Genomic DNA, 9,128 nt, shown 5'->3' on the forward strand with positions numbered 1-9,128 from the left:
ATACATATTATATATATATATATATATATATATGTCGTACCTAGTAGCCAGAACTCACTTCTGAGCCTACTATGCAAGGCCCAATTTGCCTAATAAGCCAAGTTTTCATGATTTAATTGCTTTTCGACTACCTAACCTACCTAACCTAACCTAACCTAACTTTTTCGGCTACCTAACCGAACCTAACCTATGGAGATAGGTTAGGTTAGGTTAGGTAGGGTTGGTTAGGTTTGGTCATATATCTACGTTAATTTTAACGCAAATAAAAAAAAATTGATCTCATACATAATGAAATGGGTAGCTTTATCATTTATTTTATCAGGCTGAGAAGTGCGTTCTGGCTACTAGGTACGACATATATATATATATATATATATATATATATATATATATATATATATATATATATATATATATATATATATATATATATATATATATATATATATAACTGAAAACTCACACCCCAGAAGTGACTCGAACCCATACTCCCACAACTGGTATGTACAGGGACGCCTTAATCCGCTTGACCATCACGACCGGACATAAGGAAGTGATAGCCGAGGCTATATGAACCACTTCCCCGCCGGCACTCGGATGGTAATCTTGGGCATAGCATTTTATCAAATCACCTCATTCTTTGGGGCACACGTGAGGAACACAAATGCAAACAAGTTTGCATTTGTTTGCATTTGTGTTCCTCACGTGTGCCCCAAAGAATGAGGTGATTTGATAAAATGCTATGCCCAAGATTACCATCCGAGTGCCGGCGGGGAAGTGGTTCATATAGCCTCGGCTATCACTTCCTTATGTCCGGTCGTGATGGTCAAGCGGATTAAGGCGTCCCTGTACATACCAGTTGTGGGAGTATGGGTTCGAGTCACTTCTGGGGTGTGAGTTTTCAGTTGTATATAGTCCTGGGGACCATTCAGGCTTGTTTGCATATATATATATATATATATATATATATATATATGTCGTACCTAGTCGCCAGAACGCACTTTTCAGCCTACTATGCAAGGCCCGATTTGCCTAATAAGCCAAGTTTTCTTGAATTAATGTTTTTTCGACTACCTAACCTAACATTTTCAGCTACCTAACCTAACCTATAAAGATAGGTTAGGTTCGGTCATATATCTCTATTAATTTTAACTCCAATAAAAAAAGAATTGACCTCATACATAATGAAATGGATAGCTTTATCATTTCATAAGAAAAAAAATAGAGAAAATATATTAATTCATGAAAACTTGGCTTATTAGGCAAATCGGGCCTTGCATAGTAGGCTGAAAAGTGCGTTCTGGCGACTAGGTACGACATTATATATATATATATATATATATATATATATATATATATATATATACATTATATATATATATATATATATATATATATATGTCGTACCTAGTCGCCAGAACGCACTTTTCAGCCTACTATGCAAGGCCCGATTTGCCTAATAAGCCAAGTTTTCATGAATTAATATATTTTCTCTATTTTTTTTCTTATGAAATGATAAAGCTATCCATTTCATTATGTATGAGGTCAATTCTTTTTTTATTGGAGTTAAAATTAATAGAGATATATGACCGAACCTAACCTATCTTTATAGGTTAGGTTAGGTAGCTGAAAATGTTAGGTTAGGTAGTCGAAAAAACATTAATTCAAGAAAACTTGGCTTATTAGGCAAATCGGGCCTTGCATAGTAGGCTGAGATGTGCGTTCTGGCTACTAGGTACGACACATTATATATATATATATATATATATATATATATATATATATATATATATGTCGTACCTAGTAGCCAGAACTCACTTCTCAGCCTACTATGCAAGGCCCGATTTGCCTAATAAGCCAAGTTTTCATGAATTAATTGTTTTTCGACTACCTAACCTACCTAACCTAACCTAACCTAACTTTTTCGGGTACCTAACCTATCCTAACCTGCAAAGATAGGTTAGGTTAGGTTAGGTAGGGTTGGTTAGGTTCGGTCATATATCTACTTTAATTTTATCTCCAATAAAAAACAATTGACCTCATACATAATGAAATGGGTAGCTTTATCATTTCATAAGAAAAAAATTAGAGAAAATATATTAATTCAGGAAAACTTGGCTTATTAGGCAAATCGGGCCTTGCATAGTAGGCTGAGAAGATAGTTCTGGCTACTAGGTACGACATATATATATATATATATATATATATATATATATATATATATATGTCGTACCTAGTAGCCAGAACGCACTTCTCAGCCTACTATGCAAGGCCCGATTTGCCTAATAAGCCAAGTTTTCATGAATTAATTGTTTTTTCGTCTACCTAACCTACCTAACCTAACCTAACCTAGCTTTTTTTGGCTACCTAACCTAACCTTACCTATAAATATAGGTTAGGTTAGGTTAGGTAGGGTTGGTTAGGTTCGGTCATATATCTACGTTAATTTTAACTTCAATAAAAAAAAATTGACCTTATACATAGAGAAAAGGGTTGCTTTATCATTTCATAAGAAAAAAATTATAGTAAATATATTAATTCAGGAAAACTTGGCTTATTATACATATATATATATATGTCGTACCTAGTAGCCAGAACTCACTTCTCAGCCTACTATTCAAGGCCCGATTTGCCTAATAAGCCAAGTTTTCCTGAATTAATATATTTACTATAATTTTTTTCTTATGAAATGATAAAGCAACCCTTTTCTCTATGTATGAGGTCAATTTTTTTTTATTGGAGTTAAAATTAAGGTAGATATATGACCGAACCTAACCAACCCTACCTAACCTAACCTAACCTATATTTATAGGTAAGGTTAGGTTAGGTAGCCAAAAAAAGCTAGGTTAGGTTAGGTTAGGTAGGTTAGGTAGACGAAAAAACATTAATTCATGAAAACTTGGCTTATTAGGCAAATCGGGCCTTGAATAGTAGGCTGGGAAGTGCGTTCTGGCTATTAGGTACGACATATATATATATATATATATATATATATATATATATATATATATATATATATATATATATATATATATATATATATATATATATATATATATATATATATATATATATATATATATATGTATATATATATATATATATATGTCGTACCTAGTAGCCAGAACTCACTTCTAAGCCTACTATTCAAGGCCCGATTTGCCTAATAAGCCAAGTTTTCCTGAATTAATATATTTACTATAATTTTTTTCTTATGAAATGATAAAGCAACCCTTTTCTCTATGTATGATTTCAATTTTTTTTTATTGGAGTTAAAATTAACGTAAATATATGACCGAACCTAACCAACCCTACCTAACCTAACCTAACCTATCTTTATAGATTAGGCTAGGTTAGGTAGCAGAAAAAGTTAGGTTAGGTTAGGTAGGTTAGGTTGTCGAAAAACAATTAATTCATGAAAACTTGGCTTATTAGGCAAATCGGGCCTTGCATAGTAGGCTGAGAAGTGAGTTCTGGCTACTAGGTACGACATATATATATATATCGGACAATTAGTAAAAAAAAAAAAAAAAAAAAAAATTAAATTATTTTACCTTGTACCTAGATCCACCAGGCCTGTTTGGTGCCTGTTTCAGTACTTCAGACATCTGGAAGGTCACATCCTCCTCCTCAACTTGTGGATGTGCGTTGATAGATGATTCTGTAAAATTAAGTTATTTATATAATAATAAATTCAGTATAACAATAATATTCTGTAAAATTAAAAGTAATTTATACATCAATCAGATAAAACTCTCCAGAGATGGTGATACACAACATATAAAGGACAAGTTTCAGAACAAAATATGCATTTAGGAATAAGGTTTTGTACATGTAGGTAGCACATGAGAAAATAAGTGGAAGGTGATCAAGTTTATATTAACATGTTAATGACTTTGTTAAGGCTTTGCAAGAATGAAAAAATATTAATAATATAATATCACCTACCAATTAATTGTACATCATTTATAAGTCAATTATTTGCATTATTATTATTCAATACTAATGATATAAAAATGCATTTTGTAATCTACTATTTATGCAAGTATTAAGCACAGGATCATGAAATAAACTGCACAATACTGTAATGGATAAACCAATTAAGTTTACATTTTCCTATAGCTAAGTCAGTCAGTTCTATTAGCAGCAGAGAACAATTATGCCCAACCTCTATTAAATGAAACAATCTTAAGAGCAAGTGATAGAAATATAATCATTTATGCTTGGGATTATGGCAAACCTCCAATCAGATGTAAATCAGGTCTTTCTATGGGCTACAGAAAATAACATGGTGATTAACGAACATAAGTTTCAGCTCATGCGCTACGGAAAAAATAAAAAATATAAAAACGGAAACCACTTACAAAACTCAGTCAAATCATAACATTGAACGGAAAAGCAACGTAAAGGATTTGGGTGTACTGATGTCAGAAGGCCTTACATTTAAAGAACACAATAAAGTAGCCGTCACAACTGCAAGAAAAATGACAGGATAGATAACAAGAACTTTTCACACTAGAGATGCTATACCGATGATGATAGTTTTCAAGACGCTAGTGCTCTCTAGAGTGGAATACTGCTGCATAATGAAAGCCCCTTTCAAAGCTGGAGAAATTACTGACCTATACTTATGCATTTATCTTCGGTTTAACACAACAGGCACCAGACACACGCTAGGCATCATACACACTAGGATAAAACAAACATTAGGCCAGAAGTCAGAAAAGAATTCAAAGAATTTTACTGGAAAGGCTTGCTGTTAGGAAAGGAAGTAATTGAGATGAATTAATGCACAGTATGTCAATTTTGTGAAATATATGATAAAGGAACAAAAACATTTATACCAAAACAAAGATGCAGAACTAGGAAACGGGATTTGTTCAACTGAAATTTCAAGACGGACAGAGACCAAAAGACACAAAAATGGAATCAATATACGAAGAGGCCAAACCCCCAAACATACCAGTAATACAAAGAGAAACAACTACACGGCAGTGAGGAGAGAGGCAGAAAGAAATTTTGAAAAAAAGGAACAAACAAATGTAAAGTAGAACAAATCATATTCTATAAATACAGCAACAACCAATTGCAGGTAAAGGATAATATTCAGAGCTTTTAAATGCATGGATGGCGAAATACTCAAGAAATTGTTCACGACTTTTGTTAGACCAAAGTTGGAATATGCAGCGGTTGTATGGTGCCCATATCTTAAGAAGCACATAAACAAACTGGAAAAGGTGCAAAGACATGCTACTAAGTGGCTCCCAGAACTGAAGGACAAGAACTATGAGGAGAGGTTAGAGGCATTAAATATACCAAATATACTACACAAATATATATACTACACATGCACAATAAACTACCCTACACAGGCTGAGTATGGTGTGTACAATAAATTATTAGCTAAAAGATAAGACTGAGTTTGTATAAATGGGGGTTAAGTCAGAGTGGGAAAATGTAAGTGGAGTGCCTAAAAACCCTGTCCTGGGACCTCTGTAATTCATAATATATACAAATAATTTAGACTCAGGTTTGATCAGCAATATTTGAAAATTTCCAGACGATACAAAAGGGATTTTTTTCTGGATTCAGGATTATTTTTTTATGGCTGAAAACAGGTTTTCAGCAATAAAAGAAATACAGTATTGCTGGAACAACCGTCGACATCTTCAAGAGAAAACCTGAACATCTTCAAGAAGTGAAGATGACCTTGAGAAGAAGTATAGGTTGGGAGAAGTATAGGTTAGGAATTGTCTCCAAAGAATTCTCAAAGAATTACTCGTTATTGCTATCCAAGATAATTAGACGAGCCAAAGCTAAATACTACGAAGATAAATTTACCCAAATAAAGAGTACCTTACCTAAAAATATGTATGTACCTTACGTAAATAAACATTTGATTTTGAAGTGCCGGACAAACAAGGCTGTGGTGGATATGTGGGCCTGAGGGGCCTGTCCAAGCAACAGCCTGTTGGACCAAGCTCTCACATGTCAAGCCTGGCCTTGGAAGGGCTTGGTGAGTAGAACAACTACCAGAACCCTATAATGCATGTATCAAGGTGTCCAGGCAGTGAGCACCACATAATGCAGTGCAGTCCTGTAAGAATAAGCACAGTAAGTATGGGCATGGAGGGGGTGCAGCAGTGGCTTGTGAAGGGCTGGAGAGTAAATGGACATGCCCAGGGGTAAAAAGCATTAGGGTAACAGAACATAGCCCATAAAAATAGTAATGACTGTGAATGAATAATTATATGAATGCAATAATATTTCATATCTCAATAGGAATACTAAGCAGGGTGCAAGACAAGATACTGGTGGTGATAGTGGTTGGTACAAGTCCTCACATCCCCACAGACACCAGTAACAGCCCTCACCTCCCAACACAGTACCCTTGTAGCGAGTTAATCTTATACTCGCTTCATTATCTTATAGCATAACTAATTAACACTAATTACAGAAGCTACACAGGTGATACTTTGGTGTGAGTTGAGCGCACTGAGCGTCGGTATCGCTACACCCTTGTTCCTTAACAACCCTTTGGACCTTTATTACAGAAAAATAGAATCAATTAATTTAATAAAATATAAAATATAAGTGCTTACTTACGATAATACTATCGGTGGAACACAAAATCTTCTTCTTCTTGATAGTAGGTGCAGTTTGCATGAAGGGTTAGTCCTCGCCATGACTGAACTGACGACAAAATGGCCGATGTGTTGATATGGCGTCAGGTGACGCTGTGACGTCACAGGTGAGGGACGCTTTGCGCATTACTCCCTCGTACTTAAAAAGTACTACAGGTACTTTTTGGTTTTATTTTTGAATATGGCAGAAGTTGGACAGCTTTTCAAATCATTATAAGGGAGTGAGTTCCATAGACTAGGTCCCTTTATTTACATAGAGTGTTTACATAGATTAAGTTTGACTCTGGGGATATCAAAGAGATATTTATGTCTGGTGGGGACGTGGCCATGTGTTCTATTACATCTGTCCAGGAAGAGTTTCAGAACAGGGTTTGCAGTTAGAAAAAGGGCTTTATAAACGTAATTTACACAGGAGAATGTATGGAGTGAATTTGTTTAGCATGTTTAAGGATTTGAACAAGGGAGCTGTGTGTTGTCTGAAGGTAGAGTTATTTATTGTCCTGATAGCAGATTTTTACTGGATGATGATGGGCTTGAGGTAGTTTGCAGAGGTTGAACCCCAAGCACAAACGCCATAAGAATGATAGGGATAGATAAGTGCATAATAGAGTGAGAGGAGAGCAGAGTAGGGTACATAATATCTGATCTTAAACAGTATACCAACTGTTTTAGAAACCTTTTTAGTTATGTGTTGTATATGGGTGCGGAAGTTGAGTCTCTTGTCTAAGTATAGGCTAAGAAACTTTCCATCATTTTTATTGCTAATGTTTACATTATCTATCTGAAGCTGAATTGCATTTGTTGATTTGTTTCCAAATAAGATATAGTAGGTCTTTTCTATGTTTTGTGTGAGGTTTGTTGGTTGACATCCACAAGTAGACTTTTTTTAATTAATTGTTTACAACATTATTTAACAGGAGTGGGTTGGGGTCAGAGTAGATGAGTAGTATCATCAGCCAACAATATAGGTTTAAGTATGTTAGAGACATTAGGGAGATCATTGATGTATATAAGAAACAGGAGGGTCCTAGGATGCTGCTCTGTGGCACCTTTACGGTAAGTGGTAGAGTGGGAGAGGTTATATCATTGATGGCTTCATATTGGTGTCTGTTACTAAGATAGGATCGGATATAGTTTAGGGCAAGGCCACGGATTCCATAATGGTGGAATTTAAGTAAGAGGTAGTTATGGTTAACAGTATCAAAGGCCTTTCTCAGGCCGATGAAGAGTTCAATTGGAAACTCACTTTTGTCAAGGGCTGAGAAGATTAAGTCAAGCAGACTAACAATAGCATCATTGGTACTCTTTTGGGAGCGGAAGCCAAACTGACAGGGACTTAGTATATTGAATTTTACAAGATTGGAGTAGAGCTGTTTGTAAAAAAAAAAAAAAATAATTTTGATAATATAGGTAGATTCGATATGGGTCTGTAATTATTTATGTCTGCCGTGTTACCTCCTTTATGAACTGGCGTTACTCTTGCTTTTTTAAGGATATCAGGGAAGGTATGACACTCTAGGGATTTGTTGAACAGCAGTGCTATGGATGGTGCAAGGGCATGGGAGGCACGCCTGTGTACCATCGATGGTATTTCACTAATGTTCCCAGCTTTGGTTTTTAGCGAGTGAATGATGGACACAACATCTGTAGGGCTGACCGGAGAGAGGAGAAGAGAGTTTGGATAGCTGCGTGAAAGATATGTGGTAACATATGTCTGAATCTCTGGGATTTTTCGGGCAAGGTGAGCACCAAACGATGAAAAGAAGCTATTAAATTCAGTTGCTGTTTCAAGATCTGTTGCAGGTGTATAACCATCCTTGGAGATTTTTATCTTATTATGTGAATGTTGTTTAGCTCCTAGGATGGTAGAGATGGCTCTCCATGTGCTTTTTATGTTGCCTTTTGCTTCTTTGAATCTATTCTCGTAATAGGAACGCTTTGCTCTTATTATACTGGTAAGCACTGATGAATACCTCTTAACTACTTCTTTTCCAACTAGGCCAATCCTAAGTTTTTTTTTCATATTCATGTTTCTTGTCGATTGCTTTAAGTATGCCATTAGTGAGCCAGGGATTATTTAACCTTTTTGCCAGTTACTTGCTTGGTGAGGAGAGGACAATAAGTATTGTAAAGGCTTTAAATTTTGGAAAGAGGCTAGTTAACGAATTATTATCCTGTGTATTGATAAATTTAGATTCCCAGTTTACATTGTGGAGGGCATTTGTGAGATTGCCTATTGCCGCTTCACATTGTAACCTAAAGGTAATTTTCTTGTTACCTGGTGGTGTTATGGCCATGTTCGCTACAAGGAAGGTAGGATAGTGGTCAGTTGTTCTGTCAGTGATTATACTTGATGTAAGAGGAGCTGTTATGTTGGTCCATCAGTGATCCAGGGTAGTCGCAGATGTTTGAGTGACTCGGGTGGGCCTGGTGATTGCGGGGATGAGCATACAGGAATTCATGCTGTTGAGGAAACAGTCTACT

The 9,128-nt window shown here is 35.5% G+C and overlaps 1 long non-coding RNA gene across 1 annotated transcript in view; it reads right to left on the bottom strand.

The window, feature by feature from the left end:
• LOC138365507 (uncharacterized) overlaps positions 1-6,709 on the bottom strand; it is a 9,472-nt gene extending 2,763 nt beyond the window's left edge. The window contains exons 1-2 of the long non-coding RNA XR_011228857.1: positions 6,607-6,709; positions 3,555-3,661 (exon numbers count right to left, since the gene is read on the bottom strand). This is a non-coding gene — a long non-coding RNA (uncharacterized lncRNA). The remainder of the gene's footprint in view (positions 1-3,554; positions 3,662-6,606) is intronic.
• Between the last annotated feature and the right edge of the window lie 2,419 nt (positions 6,710-9,128).

The sequence above is a fragment of the Procambarus clarkii genome, chromosome 17, assembly GCF_040958095.1.
Source record: "Procambarus clarkii isolate CNS0578487 chromosome 17, FALCON_Pclarkii_2.0, whole genome shotgun sequence".
Taxonomy (NCBI): Eukaryota; Metazoa; Arthropoda; class Malacostraca; order Decapoda; family Cambaridae; genus Procambarus; species Procambarus clarkii.